The 18,106-nt window shown below is 47.5% G+C and overlaps 1 protein-coding gene across 2 annotated transcripts in view; it reads left to right on the top strand.

The window, feature by feature from the left end:
• Positions 1 to 18,106, top strand: part of Mlxipl (MLX interacting protein like) — a 51,945-nt gene that overhangs the window by 2,434 nt on the left and 31,405 nt on the right. The gene's annotated exons all lie outside the window — the stretch shown is intronic.

Consider the following 18,106-nt stretch of genomic DNA (forward strand, 5'->3'; position numbering starts at 1 on the left):
AGAAGAGGGACCCCCGACCGGGGCAAGGGACAGAACATTGCCAGCGCTAGTCGTGACACTGATCAATACCGCTGTGCCTCCGGGGCTAGACCGGAATCCTGGTTGAGTTGACAGTCCCAGAGCCGTTGCCTACTGGATGGCTCGGGGGGTGGGGGGAGGTCACCTCAACTTTTGTTTCACAATCAGACTCAGCAGGTGTGTGACCCGAAATGAATTGTCCCTGAGGCACATTTTCCATCTTGTCCAGTGGCCTGATGCCCTGGCAGAGCGGGCATGAACGTATTATGCTGGAGGAGTCAAGGCTGACATTCCAGGCAGAGAGAAGCCAGCCGCAGCCGGCGTCAGAAAGCTTTCTATTCCTAAGTCCCTTTGAAAAAGCTGTCAGACTGTTTGTCCTCTACATCAGTATTCCCAGGTTCTACCATGTCTTATGATTACTATTATTTTACATCTTAATTTGTTGGTGTGTGGCTGTATGCGTATGGGCACATAGTGGTGTGTGACATTTGTATAAGTGTATGGGCGCATGCATGCGGCGGTCGGAGGACAGCTCTCTAGAGTTTCTCTCTCCACCATGTGGGACCCGGGGATTGAACTCAGGTCACCAGGTGTGGCATTTGCCAGTTGAGCCCTCTCCCTGACCCTGTTGTACTTTTTGCAATGACAATACAAGGTAAATGGCATGCTGCGTCGTGGTGGTGGCCTCTGCGGAGTCCAAACCAATCTCCAAAGCCACTGAGTGGCGCCTGCCGTGTGCTCCTTCTCCTTGTGTAGTGGAGCCCAAGATCGTGTGGTAGGAGAGCTTCCGTCTGTGCCCTGCACCCCTGAGCTCTGTCCCAGGAAGCCCCAATCATCTAACTCCATGGCCGGGTCTGACCCTGCTCTTCCCCAGGTAGATGGTAACTTGGGATGGGGCAACTTTGGCTGTCACCCCTTCTCTAGGGTCCCCCTCTTCTTCTAAGCAATGGACACAGGATTCACCCAGGCACATGAGGAAGCTGGAGGTAATGTCTTCCGATAATGCACAAAGGAAGAGGCTACACTTTGGAATTTATCTGCTAAGTGGCCTCAACTTTTCTACCTGGAAAATGGACAGATTGTAACCATCCATGTCTGTGCTGTGCCTTTTGACTCCCAGTCTTTCTCTCTCTCTCTTCCTCTGTCTCCTCATCTTTTTTTGCTTTCTTCCCTCATCACTCTCTCTGTGTCTCTGTCTTCCTTTTCTCTCTCTCCGCCTCTCTAGCTTTATCTTTGTCCCTGTGTCTATTTCTGTTTCCTTATGCCTCTCTCTTTAATCTCTTTTTCTTTTTGTCTTTCTTTGATCTCTCTTTTTCTTTGCATGTCTCTCTTTCTGATCTGTTTCTTTCTTTCCTTTTTTTTTTTCGAGACATGGTCTCTCTGTAGCTTTGGAGCCTGTCCTGGAACTAGTTCTTTTTTTTTTTTTTTTAAAGATTTATTTATTATGTACACAGTGTTCAGCCTCCATGTATGCCTGCAGGCCAGAAGAGGGCACCAGACCTCATTACAGATGGTTGTGAGCCACCATGTGGTTGCTGGGAATTGAACTCAGGACCTCTGGAAGAGCAGCCATTGCTCTTAACCTCTGAGCCATCTCTCCAGCCCCTGGAACTAGTTTTTTTTTTTTTTTTTTTGAGACAGGGTTTCCCTGTAGTTTCTAGAGCCTGTCCTGGAACTAGCTCTTGTAGACCAGGCTGGCCTCGAACTCAGAGATCCGCCTGCCTCTGCCTCCTGAGTGCTCGGATTAAAGGCGTGCGCCACCACCTGGCCTGTTTCTTTCTTTGTATGTATTTCACTCTCTCTCCATCTCTCTGCCCGTCCCTTTTAAAAAAATCTCCCTCTCTCTCCTCTTTGTCTCTGTCTCTTTCTCCTTTCTCTTTCCTCTGTCTTTCTTTGTCTTTCTGTCCTTTCCTCTCTTCTCTGCCCTTCCTTCCTCTCTCCCACCCCCCCTTCCTATGATGCAAGGCTTCTGGGGAGACTGCTGGGGGAACCCTGAGGTCAGTCAGTCTCCTTTGCCTACTTTCCGCTGGTCCAACCCGCCAAACTTCCGGCACAGCAGTGGGTGAGCCCCCCCACCCCCCTCCACGTCTCCTCTACCAGAGTCAGGGACTTTCCAGACCTGCACCGGTACAGAGGAGACCTGAGAGACGGGTCACCCTCCTGCTCCCCAACAGTTATTACAGTCAGGTGCGACAGCCCTGAAGCTGCGGCAGTGGTCCTCGGTCCTTTTTATTGTTTACAGGGTCTCCCCGTGTCGCTCTAGCTGGCCTTGAACTCACAGGTGTCTGCCTCTCTAGTGTTGGGATTAAAGATATTTGCCTCCGCGTTTAGCAAGTTGTTATTTAAAAATTTCTTTTTATTGGGTGTGATTGGTGGCACACACCCTAAATCCCAGCACTCTGAGGCAGAGGCACACAGGTCTGTGTGAGTTCAATGCCTCCTATACAGTGAGACCCTGTTGTTTTTCAAGTCTTAATTTGTGTGTATATATGTTACGTGCACATGAGTGCAAATGCCCTTGGAGACCAAATTGTAGCTGGAGCTGAGGGTGCTGGGAACTGAGCACGGGCCCTCTGCAGAAACAGGACAAGCTTGTAAGGGCTGAGGCGTCTCTCCAGCCCTTGTTACTGTTTGTATTGACTTTTTTCTTCTCGGTCCAGGTGGCTGAACCCTAGCACTGAGTCCCAGCCCCTGCTCCAGGTTTTTTTCTTTACTTATCTGTTTGTGTTGGGATGGGTGTTTTGGTGCAGTTCGTAATTAGTTATTTTTAAGAGGGGATGTTGAGAAAGGGTCTCCCAAAGCCCTGGCCTCAAACTCTCTATGTAGCAGAAGCTAGCCTTGAACTCCTAACCCTCCTGCCTCGACCTCCCAAGAGCCGAGATGACAGGAATATGCTAACATGTTCATTTCCTACTTTCTAAGACATTTTGAGACAGGATCTTGTTGGGTCGCCCAGGTTAGTGTGTGGAACTCGCTATGTCGCTCAGGCTGTCCTGGTCCTACTATCTTGGTTTTCTGAGTGCTGGGATTGCAGGCATATGCCACCACACCAGGCTAGACCAGAACTTGCATGATTGAGATGACTGAGGATATGATTGAATGCTTTGATTAAACCACTAGATAAGTCTAGCAGGCAGCTGTAGTGTTTGGCTACATTCTAATGGAGACTATGTTTTTACTCTTTCGGGGGAGGGCTTTCGAGACAGGGTTTCTCTGTGTAACAGCCCTAAGTGTCGTGGAACTAGCTCTGTAGACCAGGCTGGCCTCGAAGTCAGAGATCCATCTCCCTCTGCCTCCCGAGTGCTGGGATTAAAAGCATGTATCACTACTGCCCGGCTGTTTTTGCTTTTTAAAATTACTGGTGACCCCAGATAGTTTAAGCATAGGTGGTAGCTAATGGAGACCAGGGTGAATGGTTATATTTTATTTACGTTTTTCTTTTTCCTTTCTCTCTTTCTGTCTCTTTGTCTTTTTCTTTTTCTCTCTCCCTTTCCCTCTCTCTCTTCCATGCAAGGTCTTACTGTGTACCTCTGGCTGTCCTGGAATTTACTATGTAAACTAGGCTTGCCTCCAAGTCACAGAGATCCAGAGTTCTGGGATTAAAGTGTACACCACAATGCCTGGCAAGAAGGGTTAAATTTTCAACGACTCTCCCACTAACTAATAGCATGGGGGTATGAGGGGAGGAGCAAGACAGGATGGGGGCCGGTGGGGGGGACGGGAGGGACACTAGAGGTTCAGTTCAATCACTGTACCTGGAATTTTTTGTTACTTTAACAAATTACCAAGACATCTGACATTATAGAGAAGAAAGGCAGGGGCCGGGAGTGTGGGTCCTTTGGGTGAGTGCTTGCTCAATGTGCACGAAGTCAGGGGTTCCGTTCCCTATATGAAGCCTTTGTTGTGGTGCACACCCACAATCCCAACACTCAAGAGACTTAAGTAAGAGGGGTGTCATGAGTTTGAGGCCAGCCTGAGCTACATTAGTGAGTTCCAGTCTCAGACTCACTGGGACCAAAATAACATTGTATTCTTGTTTTGTTTTGCTTTTTTTTTTTTTTTTTGATACAGGGTTTCTCTGTGTAGCCCTGGCTGTCCTAGAATACTCTGTAGACCAGGTTGGGCTCAAACTCACAGAGATTTGCCAGCCCTTACCTCTAGAGTGCTGGGACTAGAGGTGTGCTCTACCACACCGAGTATATATAGTTTTTTGTTTGTTTGTTTCCTTCCTTCTTTTCTTCCTTTGTGTGTGTGTATCTGTGTGTGTCTATGTCTCTGTGTGTGTCTGAGTGTCTATGTCTCTGTGTGTCAGTGTGTGTGTGTCTGCACACACAAACATGATTTTGAAGGGGTTGCAGTTGCGGAGGTCAGAGAACAACGTTTATGGAGTTGGTTCTCTTCCGGCTTTCCGTGGGTTCTGGGAATCAAACTCACATCTCCAGGCTGGAGAGGCAACCCTTACCAGCTGACCCATCTTGCTGCCCAAATAAGGGGTTGGTGGTTTCCACCCTCTTTAATACCATTGACGTGTGACTTTGGTCACAATCAAGCCTCACAGTCACCAATGCCCAAATCTAGTCAGCCATGCTTGCATGATATGGCCACTACCAAACCACTACACAGTAGGGATCAGTGGCAAAGGTGCCGCCTAGTCTGCGTGAAGCCCTTAGTTCCATCACCAGCACTGCACGAACTGGATATGACGGTGCCAGGTCTGTGATCCCAGCACTGGGGACAGGAAAAGAGCTGGAGTTCGAGTCCAGCCTGGGCTACATGACACGCTGTCTCCAAAGGAAAAAGCAAAGAATAAACAAGCAGCAACAACCAGATGTGCCCCAGCACTCAGGAGGCAGAGGCAGGTAGCCTGTTGGGCGTCTGAGATCAGCGAGGCTATATAGTGACCTATACACACATCCCACCTCAAACAAACAAACAAACAAACAACAACAAAAAAAACCCCCAGAATTTTTCTTTGTTCTGCTTTAAAAAGAGAAATGAAGGAGGAAGTGAGGCATGGTGGGACAAGGACCAGTCAAGGGGCATTGGTGTGCACCACTGTACCCACTTCTTTTATATTTATTTATTTAGTGTGGCGGCGGGTGTGTAGGACAACTTGTGGGAAGTGGTTCTCTGCTTCCGTTACTGGTATTGAACTCAGTCTTGATGGCAAAAGCCCCAGACCCGTCCCCTCACTACGTAGCCCAGCCTGCCTTATCTTCCTGCCTCAGCCTCCCGAGTGCTGACGTTCTAGGCACTTGCCACCACATCCAGCCCCCGGAAGATAAGCTGATCGTGTTTCAAGCTGGAATCTACCACCCAGCCATGATCCAATGGCCACACTTTACTGATTTCTATTGTTTGTGGTGCTGGAGAGGAACCTAATACACGTGGGTGTGGGTGTGTGTGGGGGGATCTACCACTGAGCTACACCTCAACCCCTCAGTGGGGGATTCCTGGCAGACTCACCCCAAGCTGCACTATGAGGGACACTGGAGCCAGGCTTTTAGGCAGAACTAGAATACGACTGCCTATGTCCTGGCCCGGGTGAGCCAGTGGGCTTAGCAGCTGTGTGGACTTCTGGACCCCACCTCAGCCCAGCCAGTGAAGTGGCCTGCCACTTTGGTTCCCCAGTCCCCCTACCCCCATTCCATCCCCAGGTACGCTCTCTGACATCTGTGTGCCCAGTTCCCACTCAGTCTTTGGCAAGCATGCTTTCTCGTTGTGTGTCCTCTGTGACCCCTCGGGCACAAGTGCCCCTACATTCACTGACCTCCACCTTCTGTGGCATTGTTTCTGTCCCTCTCTGATCTCTGCTGGGCATTCTGCCTGCTGAGTTGCAAGGGGGCAGAGCCTCTGAGCTCCCCTCTTGACTTTCACACACATGAGGGTGGGTGTTTGGGCAGCAAGTAGATGAAGCAAGTAGATGAAGAATAAATAAACGAGATGTGGTGGCAAGTTCTTGCAATTCCAATATTCTGAAAGCAGAGGCAGTAGGATTAGGAGTTCAAGGCCATCCTTGGCTGTGTAGTGAGTTCCAGGCTAGCTCCAGCTACGTAAGACCTGCTGAGAGAGAGAGAGAGAGAGAGAGAGAGAGAGAGAGAGAGAGAGAGAGAGAGAGGAACGGAGGGAGGGAGGGAGGGAGGGAGGGAGAGAGGGAGGGAGAAAGGGGGCCTGTAAGAGGGCTTGGTGGCCTCTGCCTCTGTTTAATCTTTATAACCCACAGTAGACAGAGAGAACAGACTCTCAAAAGTTGCCATCTGGCCTCCTTGTGTACACCATGACACCAAGCGTGCGCACACAAGCGAGGGCACACTAATAATAACAATAATAATAGCAAATTTTACATGGAGAAGTAGGTGAGCATGTGTATGGAGATACGGTAGGAGATGAGCGGTGGGTGAGCGGACAGATAGGTGAAGCCAGGTGAGGCGCCACGCACCTGTGATTCCAGCACTCAGGAGGCCTAGAGGTGGGGGAGGGGGAGAGAGAGAATGAACATGGCCGCCGGCTGAGTTGGATGGGATGGATAGATGGGTGGACAGAGAGATGCTGGAGGTAGACGAACAACAGGTGGATCGACACATTGATCACCGCGGGAGGGATTGAAAGAAAGTAGGCGGATGGCCATGGTAGACGGCAGAGAGAAGAATGGATGAACTCACAGCAGGCGTGCTGGTCCAATTCCTCCACCTCTTCTTCCTCTCCTTCTTTGCCTCCTCAACCCCGTTTTCCTCTCGGAGCCAGAGATCAGCGTTTTTTTTCAGGAAGGACCAGAGGCGGCCTGCGCAGAACGGTCACAGCTGCGTGGGTAGCAGTGGTTTTGTTGTTATTGTTGTTGTGAGACAGAGTCTCACTGCGCCACAGCCTCCCAAGCAAGGAAGTTAGTGTTTTGTCACTCTTGGCTTGAGACGCTTTTTAAGTTTTATTTTATTATTCTTTTCGAGACAGGGTTTCTCTGTGTATCCCTGGCTGTCCTGGAACTCACTCTGTAGACCAGGCTGGCCTCAGACTCGGAGATCCGCCTGCCTCTGCCTCCCGAGGGTTGAGACTAAAGGTGTGCGCTACCATGTCAGGGTCACTTTTATTTTTTTTATTTTACTTTTGATTAATTTATTTTATGGCAGTGGTGTTTTGCCTGCACGTATGTCTGTGTGAGGGCGTTGGAGCCCCTGGAACTGGAGTTGCAGACAGTGGTGAGCTGTGAGCTGTGGGTGCCAGGAATTGATCTCTGGTCCTCTGGAAGAGCCATCAGTGTTCTTAACTGCTGAGCCATCTCTCCAGCCCCCAACTTTTATTTTCTTGAGACAGGGTCTAGCACCTGCTACTTAGCTGAGAAGGATGACCTTGAACTTCTGACCCTCACGTTCCCATCTCCTGAGTGTTGGGATTACAGCCTTGTGCCGCTTGTTCCAAACTGACGTAGGGATGGGAATCAAATACAGGGCTTTGTGTATTCTAGGCAAGCCTACAGCCAACTGAACCCCAAGCCCAGCCCTGAGGCTCATATGTTTGATAGAAAAATTGGATACTTCTGTTATGAAAATTAGTCCAATCTGACGTCCTTTCTTTAACGCCGTTACGTTTATCAGTGTGTGAAGGTCAGAGGTCAGAGGACAGATTGCAGGAGTTTGTTCTCTCCTTTCACCACACGGGGCCTGGGGATCACACTCGGTTGGCAGAGTGCGCAGTGAGCACTTGCTGAGCCGTCTCCACAGCCCACACTTCAATGACATTTTGCCTCCCTCATGCAGGAGCTCAGTGCTCACACAGAAACAAGGAAGTAGCTCCCCTCCTTGTTACCAATCAGTCACACAGTGAGTCTCTCTCTGGGTTTTGAAACAGACTCTCATCAAAGTCTTTTCTGGCTTGGAACTCACTATGTAGCTTAGACTGGCCCCCAACTCACCATAATTCTCCTGCAATCAGCCTCTCAAGTGCTGATTAGAGGCATAAGCCATTGTGCCCTGAATCTTTCTAGCTACATAAGACCATGTCTCAAAAAAAAAAAAAAAAAATTAAACAAAGAAGCTGGGTGGTGATGGCACACACTTTTAATCCAAGCACTTGGGGGGCAGAGCCAGGCTCTCTGTGAGTTTGAGGCCAGCCTGATCTATAAAGTGAGTTCCAGGACAGCCAGGGCTAGACAGAGAAACCCTTTCTCAAAAACAAACAAGAAACAAACAAAAAAAATTCCAAAAGTTGATGTGGGAGAGTCTTCTGCTTGTGTTGATTTCATTCGTTAATAAAGAAACTGCCTTGGCCCATTTAATAAGCCCGCCCTTAGGTGGGTGGAGTAGACAAAACAGGAAGAAGGAAGTGAGGTAGATGGCTCAGGCAGATGCCTCAGACAGATGCCATGCCTCTCCTCTCTGAGAAAGATGCGATGAAGCTCCCGCCCAAGATGAACAGTATGCTAGAATCATCCCGGTAAAGCACTACTTCGTGGTGCTACATAGATTGTTAGATATGGGTTAAAGCAAGAGATGTGAGAATTAGCTAGTAGGAAGCTGAAACTAATGGGCCAAGCAGTGTTTAAATGAATACAGTTTGTGTTTTGTTATTTTGGGGCACAAGCTAGCAGGCAGCTGGGAGCCAGACAGGATGAAAAGCAGGCCTGCCTGCAGTTCTCACTACAAAAAGTTACTTAATTAATTGAAAAACACAAAAAGAAAAAAACCCTAAAGCAAATCCTCCAAACACTCCTGTGACTTTACTAGCCGTCTATCACCAGCCCTCACTTCACCTCTCTGAATAATGGCACCCCCGGGAGCCTTGATTTTTCCATCTGTAAAATGGGCGTGGAACTGTTAACTACACACCCACAATTGAGAGGATGACCAGAAAACAATCACATATAGCATTCTAGTCTGTAGCATGGGGGCCTGCTCTGTGGAGGTTTCTGTCCTGCCCAGTTCCCACAGCCAGTCAGCCCCAAAGAAAATCACACAGAGAGTCTACATTAGGTTATAAACTGATTGGCCCATTAGCTCAGGCTTCTTATTAACTCTTGTAACTTATAGTAACTCATTGTTCTTATCTATGTTAGCCACATGGCTCAGTACCTTTTTCAGCAGGGCGGATCACATCCTGCTTGTTCGGTGATCTGGGCAGGACTGCAGAGGAATGGGTTTCCTGCTTCCTAGAATTCTCCTGTTCTCATCGCCCGGCCTCTGCTTCCTGTCTGGTTGACCTGCCTATACTTCCTGCCTGGCCAATCAGCGTTTATTTAAAACATGATGGACAGAATACAGACAATTCTCCCACACCACTTCCCCCTCTTTTTTTTTTTATAAACAAAGGAAAATATCCATAGTCCATTTTTTGGGAATGTGGGCATAGTTTTCCAGGTTACTTCTGGCTGCTTGGGGGTGCTGATAATCTTATGGGGACCTAAAAAAAATTTAGATTTTTTTTTTTTTTTTGGTTTTTCGAGACAGAGTTTCTCTGTGGCTTTGGAGCCTGTCCTGGACCTAGCTCTTGTAGACCAGGCTGGCCTCGAACTCACAGAGATCCGTCTGCCTCTGCCTCCCGAGTGCTGGGATTAAAGGCGTGCGCCACCACCGCCCGGCAAAAATTTAGATTTATTATCAAGTCCTGACTGGAGTATCCTGTGAGTCTTGATCATCTCAGGCAGCAGTCTTGAATCTGTTCTGGATGTAGAACTCTGACATCTGGGCCATCTGTTCCCACCCACCGGAGATTTCTCAGGTGGTCTTCCTTGATCAAACCTGATTTTTCTTAACTCAGAATGAATCCACAATTTCTCATTTCCTGTGGAAACAAAAGCAAAATCTCTTCTCCAAAGTAACATACCTTTTGACTTCAATTTTGAAGTCAAGTCAAGGTATTTTCAAAATACCTATCTTGGATTAATTTAGCAACATTTATAAGCAAATATCTTTTAGCAGCTGTTGCTCCTTCCTCAGCATTCAAACAATTTAAAGAGAGCACAATAGCATACAGTATAAAGATTCTCTGTGTATTTTCATCTTTATGTGGCTTTATTTTAACCTCTGTTTCTTTTATTTTTACTTTTAACTTTTGGCTTTTTGAGACAGGTTCTCTGTGTATCTTTGTCCTGGAACTCCCTCTGTAAACCAGGCTATCCTTGAACTCACAGCGATCTGTCTGTCTCTGCCTCCCCAGTGCTGGGATTAAAGGTGTGTGCTACCACACCTTGAACTCACAGAGATCTGTCTGTCTCTGCCTCCCAGGCATTGGGATTAAAGGTGTGTGCCACCACACCTTGAAGTCACAGAGGTCAGTCTACCTCCATCTCCCAAGTGTTGGAATTAAAGGTGTGTACCACCACACCCAAGTACTCTCTCTTTTTTTTTTTTAGGACTTTAACCTTTTTTTTAACTTATAAACTGACTTTAACCTTTTTTAAGCCTATATATGTTTTTAACACACTATAAATCATTTAGAGGGTTTTTTTGTCTTTGAATCTCTCTTTACTGCACATCTCTCTTTTTTTGACCACATGAGTCTTTAATTTACTAAGCAATATGGGCAGGATTAAAGCAGTGGCTTTGACGGCTGGATCCAGCCCATTTCTTAGCTTTGCGAGATTTAGGCTCATGGTGGAGGTACCAGCCGGAGCCATGTTTATTATCACAACTCTATGGCATTTTAAGGTCCCTTCCAGCAAGCAAGCTGCGGCGTTCTGCTCACAAACCATATTTAAATGCTCTGTAGTCAGACCGCCTGCCTGGAAGATTTAGAGTTTTCCCTTGCAGGATGGACCAGAAAGACGATATTTTAAAATGGTGTGGCTTTTTTTCTGCTACTGCTGAAGACCAAAAAGCATGCATTTAGCTTTTTCTTAACACTGTTTAAGTGGTTTGTGGCAGGACCTTTTAAAAGAGCTGTAAGGTTTTACAGCTAAAGCTGAGTCAGGAAGCCTCTCTTAAATGAGAGTGCTTGCCTCTAGCAAGCAGAGCAGACCTGAGAAATTGCTGCTACCAAGAAGCCATGCTTTATTCTATTATTTTTTTTTTTTGTCTAGAATTACTTTTTAAGCTCTTTCAGGCTTTATGTAGATGCAGTTTCCCAATGTTGGGTGCCATTCTGTAATACGAGGTCCGGGCTTGCTTTGTTGGGGTTTATGTTCTGTTCAGGTCCCACAGCCGGTAAGCCCCCAAAGAAATTACACAGAGTCTACATTAGGTTATAAACTGATTGGCCCATTAGCTCAGGCTTCTTATTAGCTATTGTAGATTATATTAACCCATTATTCTTATCTATGTTAGCCACATGGCTCAATACCTTTTTCAGTAGGGCAGATCACATCCTGCTTGTTCGGTGATCTGGGCAGGACTGGGAGGAATGGGCTTCCTCCTTCCTAGAATTCTCCTGTTCTCATCGCCCGGCCTCTACTTCCTATCTGGTTGACCCGCCTATACAAGTCCCTATTTTTGTTTTATTTTTATGTGTTTTGTCTGCATGCATGTTTGTGTGCCACACAGTATGCCTAGTGCCCTCAGAGGCCAGAAGAGGGTGTCAGATCCCCTAGAACTGGAGTTACAGACAGCTTCAAGCTGCTGTGTGGCTGCTGGGGATTAAATCCAGGACCTCTGGAAGAGCCGTCAGTACTCTTGACTTCTGAGCCATCTCTCCAGCCCAGCCCCCAAGTTATTTTTTTAAATGAGATATAAGTTATGTATTATAAAATTCATCTTTTTTCCTTTTTCTTTTTTTGGTTTTTCAAGACAGGGTTTTTCTGTGGCTTTGGAGCCTGTTCTAGAACTAGATCTTGTAGACCAGGCTGGTCTTGAACTCACAGAAATCCGCCTGCCTCTGCCTCCTGAGTGCTGGGATTAATGGCATGCGCCACCACCACCCGGCTCATCTATTTTCTTTTTGATAAAACTTTGAATTATATTTATTCCTTGTGATTATATGCATAGGGGTGTGCCAAGGTGCACACGGCAGTCAGAGGAGAACTTTTAGGAATTTGTCCTCTTCTGCCACCATGTGGGTTCTGGGGCTCAAAGTCAGATCTTCAGGTTTGGTAGTGAGCCCCTTTACCCACTGAACCGTCTTGCTGCCCCACCCCTTTCCTGCCCGTGTTTTCAATGGTTCTTGGCATGTTCAGGGTTGCACAACCACTTCTACTGTCGAATCCAGCAAATTGCATCAGCGGAAAAGGAACTCCACATCTGTGCCCTGTGCCAGCGGTGGCAGTGACCCACTGTGATCCTCAGTACTCAAAAGGTGGGGGCTGGGGCTCAGAAGTTCAAAGTCATCCACAGTTACAGAGTACATTCTAGGTCACAAAAGATCCTATTGTAAAAAAAAAAAATCAAATAAATAATAAATAAACAAAAGTCCTGCCTCTCCGGAAAGAAACAAAAACAAAAACAAAAAAAAAACCCGTATCTGTACCTTCTCAGCTTCTGATTCCCTCTCTCACGGCCCATGAACATTGTCATTGCCTCCCCCCCTCTGAGACAGGGTTTCTCTGTGTAGCTTTTGCTGTCCTGGAACTCACTCTGTAGACCAGGCTGGCCTTAAACTCAGATCTGCCTACCTTTGCCTCCTGAGTGCTGGGATCAAAGGGAATGCTTAATTTTTTAACTTCATTTTTCTTAGATTTATTTTTATTTCATGTGTAGGAGAGCTTTTCCTGCATGTGTGTATGTGCACCATGTGTGCGCCTGGGGAAGAAGGCATTAGATCCCTTGGAACTGGAGTTACAGGTGTTTGTGAGCCACCATGCGGGTGCTGGGACTAGAACAAGCGTCCTCAACTGCTGATCCATCTTTCCAGCTCCAGTTTTCCCTTTTTTGGTTTTGTTTGTTTTTCGAAATAGGGTTCTTCTGTAGCTTTGGAGCCTGTCCTGGAACTTGCTCTGTAGACCAGGCTGGCCTCGAAATCACAGAGATCCACCTGCATCTGCCTCCTGAGTGCAGGGATTAAAAGCGTGCACCACCACCCAGCCCCAGTTTTCCCTTTCATGTTAAATTTTCATTTATTTAGTGTGTGTGTGTGCGCGTGCACGCGCGCGCGTGTCCATGCACAAGACTGGCTTGGCACATGTGGAGGTCAGAGGATAGCTATAGAGGTTGGTTGCTTCCTCCATGTGGAGCTTAGGGATCAAACTCAGGTCTTTAGGCAGCAAGTGCTTTTGCCAACTGAGCCATCTTGTTGTCTGTTAATTTATTTGGATCTCTATGGCACGTGGAGAGCAAAGTACTAGATAATTACTTTTTGATTTGTTGTCTCATTTGACACAGGGTCTAGCCCCGTAGCCCTGGCTTGTCTTGAACTCCTGACCCTCCTCCTTCAGCCCCCTTGGACCACAGGCATGCATCTTCACACCTGGTACTTTTCCAAGTTGTTGTTTAACTGCAGTTGGTCCATGCTCCAAAAATGTGGATGCTTAGCACTGAGACAGGCGCATAAAGTATGGATTTAATTTTCTCTCTCCCCACCCCCTCCTGTGTGTGCAGATTGATAGGTAGAAAGATAATAGATGGGTGGGTAGATATATTTATAGAGAGATGATTGGATGTTACATACATGGCTGGGTACAAGAATTGGTGGATCAGGCCAGGTATGGTGGTGCCTGCCTTTAATTACAGTGCTCAGGAGGCAGAGGCAGGCGGATCTCTGAGTCTGAGGCCAGGCTCATCTTCAGAGTGAGTTCTAGGCCAATCAGAGCTATAAAGTGAGACCCTGCCTTAAAAAAAAAGGTAGATGGCTGGATTGTTGATATGATAGTGATATTATTGTCATCTCAAGAATCTGGAGCTACTTTTGAGATAAGCCTGTGGACAGGTCCAGAAAGGGATTCTTCTGATTTTGTTCACTGAGATATGACCCACCCACTGTGGGCAGCTCCAGTCCCTAATTGGGATCCTGGACTGCATTCACGGAGAAAGGTTACTAAGCCGCAGCACCTTTCCTGCTTTCTGTGTCCTGCTGTGACCAGATGCTCCAAGCTCCCCGCTACCTTCCCCTCTCCTCTGCGGCACGACAGTGCCTTTGAACTATGCACCAGAGCAAACACTTCCTCCCTTAATTTGCTTTTGCCAGAGCACTTTATTACAGCGACAGGAAAAGTAACTAAGGCACCGTTGAACGGATGGATGGTAGGGAGAGTGATCGGTTGGTAAAGGGGTGGATGGGCAAATGGTGAGTGAATGAACGTGCAGACAATGGGATGGGGAAGGAGACGCTTGGATGGATAGATGAACAGTAGGTACTTGGATGGCATGGAGGTTTGAAAGAAAATTGCCCCCAAAGGGAGTGGCACTATTAGGTGGTGTGGCTTTATTGGAGTCTGTATGACCACGATGGAGGAAGTGTCACTGTGGAGGCAGACTTGGAGGACTCCTATATGCTCAAGATACAGCCCAGTGTCTCAGACTACTTCCTGTGAGTCAAGATGTAAAAACTCTCAGCTCCTCCAGCACCATGTCTGCCTGCGTGCTGCCTTGCTTCTCTCCATGGTGATAAGGGAGCAAACCTCTGAAACTGTAAGCGAGTCACAATTCAATGTTTTCCTTTATAAGAGTTGCCTCGCCGGGTGGTGGTGGTGCACATCTTTAATCCCAGCCTTTGGGAGGCAGAGACAGGTGGATCTCAGTGAGTTTGAGATCAGCCTGGTCTACAAAGTGAGTTCCAGGACAACCAGGACTGTTACACAGAGAAACCCTGTCTCGAAAAACCAAAATTTAAAAAAAAAAAAAAAAAGAGTTGCCTCAATCACGGTGACTCTTCCCAGCAATAGAAAAGGTCACTAAGACAGATGGACAATGGGCGAACAAATGGATGAATAGATGGTGAATGGATTGGTGGGTGGGTAGATAGATGGTGGTAGATGGATAGATAACGAAAGGCATGGTGGATACAGAACAGATGGATGAACGAGAGATGGGTAAATGGTGTCCTGTACAGCTAGAACACAGGTGCGTGGATAATGGATGGATGCAGAGGTGACAGACGTATAGATGGGAGAATGAAGGGGTGGGTAGGTAGATGGACAGATGGACACACCGTAGCTAGCGGATAAATGTGACTAACTCCTCTGTTCCGTAAAGATGCACTAGCTTTTTTTTTTCTGTTTCTTGAGACAAGATTTCTCTGTATAGTCCTGGCTGCACTGGAACTAGCTCTGTAGACCAGGTTGGCCTCAAACTCACAGGGATCCTCCTGCCTTTGCCTTCTGAGTGCTGGGATTAAAGGCATGAGCCACCAAGTCTGGCCACATTTTCTCCTTGTATGTTTGTTTGTTTGTTTTTCGAGACAGGGTCTCTCTATGTAGCTTTGGAGCCTGTCCTGGAACTCACTCTGTAGACCAGCTGGCCTTGAACCCACAGAGATCCGCCTGCCTCTGCCTCTCAAGTGCTGGGATTAAAAGCATGCGTCACCAACACCCGGCAAAATATTTTTCTGAACAATTTATTTATTTTGACTTTATGTGCATTAGTGTCACATTTGCTCTTAAGGGGGAAGTTGAACTGTAAGAGTCACAGATTCCTGGTTTTGCCAGGGAATTTGCCACCTAGTGGGAAAGAGAGGCCAGTGCGCCCACTGTGAATCTCGGCAGAAGGAAATCCAACTTGTAGTGATTGGACCCAGGGCGTGGGGACCACAAGGAGAAGGTGGTACTTCTGTGTGGGAAGTCTAAGGGAGAAATCTCAAGAGGCAAGCCTGGGAGGCTGAAAGGGCATCAGGAAGGATTGCTGGGAAACAATGGGTCTCCACACCCAGTCAGGATTCATCCTGCAACCTGTGGACCGTGAACCAGACTGAGTTATTTAAAAGGCTGCGAACTCTGGGCATCGGGTACTAGAGGGCAAGGGAGAAAGGCACCGAGAGGTCACCCAGGCCAGCTGACACCGTGCCACCTGGAAGAGGCCTCGTGTCATGTCATGTCATGCCACTGTGGACAAAATCAAAACTTTGGGGCACTCTTGTATTTGTTGCGCACTACGATGATTTTTGTTGTTGTTTGGAGGTTTTATTTTGACTTTTTAGATGTTTATTGTGTTTGTTTATGTACATGTGTGTATATGAGTGTGTGTGTGTGCATGAGAGACAGAGAGGGAGAGAGAGAGAAAGACACACACACACACACACACAGAGAGAGAGAGAGAGAGAGAGAGAGAGACAGAGACAGAGACAGAGAGACAGAGAGAGAGACAGAGAGAGAAAACACGCCCATGTGCCAACAGTGTTCTTGGGTGAAGGTCGGGGAACAGCTCGTGGGAGTTGGTTCTCTTCTTCTACCATGTGGGTTCCAAGGATTGGTCATCAGGCTTGGCAGCAGGTATCGTTACCCGCTGAGCCATCTCGCGGGCCCTGTTTTGTTTTGGAGTGACAGGGTCTCACTATGTAGTCCCAAACTGGTCTCAGAGTTGCATGTAGCCAGCATGGCTCTGAACTCCTGCTCTTCTGCCTCTGTTTCCCAGCGCTGAGATTGCAGAGGTGAATACCACACCTGGTTTATGCAGTGCTGAGAGACTGAACCCACAGCTTCCTATTTGCTGGATGAGCCTTGGTCTGGAACTTTCTATGTAGACTAAGTTGGCCTTTAAATGTGATGATCTTGTCTCAGCTTCCACAGTGCTGGGATTTTTATAAGCAAGCTATCTTTATTTTATCCCTTTTCTCCCCTTTTCTTTTGAGACAGGGTTTCTCTGTGTAGCCCTGGCTATCCTGGAACTCTCTTTGTGGACCAGCCTGGCCTCAAACTCAGAGATCTACCTGCCTCTGCCTCCCAAGTGCTGGGATTAAAGGCTTGTGCCGCCACCACCACCTGGTTTAAGCCTATCTTTTTTTTTTTTTTTTTTGGTTTGTTGTTTGCTTGTTTTTTTGAATCAGGATTTCTCTGTGTAGCCTTGGCTGTTGTGGAACTTGCTTGGTAGACCAGGCTGACCTCGAACTCACAGAGATCTGCCTGCTTCTGCCTCCTGAGTGCTGGAACTAAAGGTGTGCACCACCACCGCCTGGCACTAGCCTATCTTTTTTATTGCTGAGGTCTCTAAAGGTTTTCCTCAGGGCCTGGGAAATAGAATAAGGCACAAATGAAGCTGCTTGTTTGAAGAACAACTGATGTGGGGGGGGTGTAAAGTAGGGTCACCGAGGATCCTTCCACCCCACTCCCCTAGTGAGTGGAGTCTGTGGAATACAGCTCAGAGATTTTCCCCCTGGGATAGGAGGCCTGGTGCACAGAAAGCAGCCTTTGAGCAAACATCTTCACGTCTAGATCAGGCTTTGAGATCCTTGGCTGTGTTTTCATTACTGTGAGGTGTGCCTCAGACAAGGATTTTGCTTTTGTGTGTGTGTGTGTGTGTGTGTGTGTGTGTGTGTGCGTGTGCGTGTGTGCAGTGCAGGGGATCGAACCCAGGACCTTGGGAAGGTTAGGTAAGCACTCTACCACTGAGCCGTCCTTAGCTGGTGTCTCAGAAGAGGACTTTTACCTGTTCAGTTAGGTAGCTGTTATTAATGCCCAGCTTGGTGTTTGTCCTTTAAAAAAAAAAAAAAAGGCAGGATCGGATACTGGACCTCAGGGTCAGTGAGAGAACTTTCTGAGCAGAAAGCCTGCTTGAGGACAGGGGAGGTGATCTAGAGAGGGTGGACCCTCAGGGACCCCCCCCCTTCTGAACTTTGTTATACAGGTGTAGGACGATCATAAGAGAAGTTGGGTGCAAGCTAGCATTGGGGTTCCGCCACACAGAATGCTGGAAAACTGAAGAAAGGCAGGCGAGGGACATATTAAACTCACTATGAAGCAGGGGGCGATCTTGAACTTCTGATATTTCGTTTATTTACTTAGTTATTTAGTGTTTGTGTGTCTGGGAACGCGTGTGCCACGCACACGTGTGGAGTTCAAAGGTCAACGTAAACAAGTCCAGTATCTTCTTGCACCGTGTGATTCCTGGGACTGGAACTCACGCCGTCAGGCCTGACGGCAAACATCTTCACGTGTTAGCCGTATTGTTGGCTCTAACTTAGTCTTTTTGCCTTTACCTCCCTGTAACGATACCCCAGACCTTTGCCATCATGCCATTTTTTTTTTTTTTTTTTTTTTCGGATGATTGAACCCAGGGCTTCATGCACGCTAGGCAAGCACTCT

This window comes from Arvicola amphibius, chromosome 10 (assembly GCF_903992535.2).
Source record: "Arvicola amphibius chromosome 10, mArvAmp1.2, whole genome shotgun sequence".
Taxonomy (NCBI): domain Eukaryota; kingdom Metazoa; phylum Chordata; class Mammalia; order Rodentia; family Cricetidae; genus Arvicola; species Arvicola amphibius.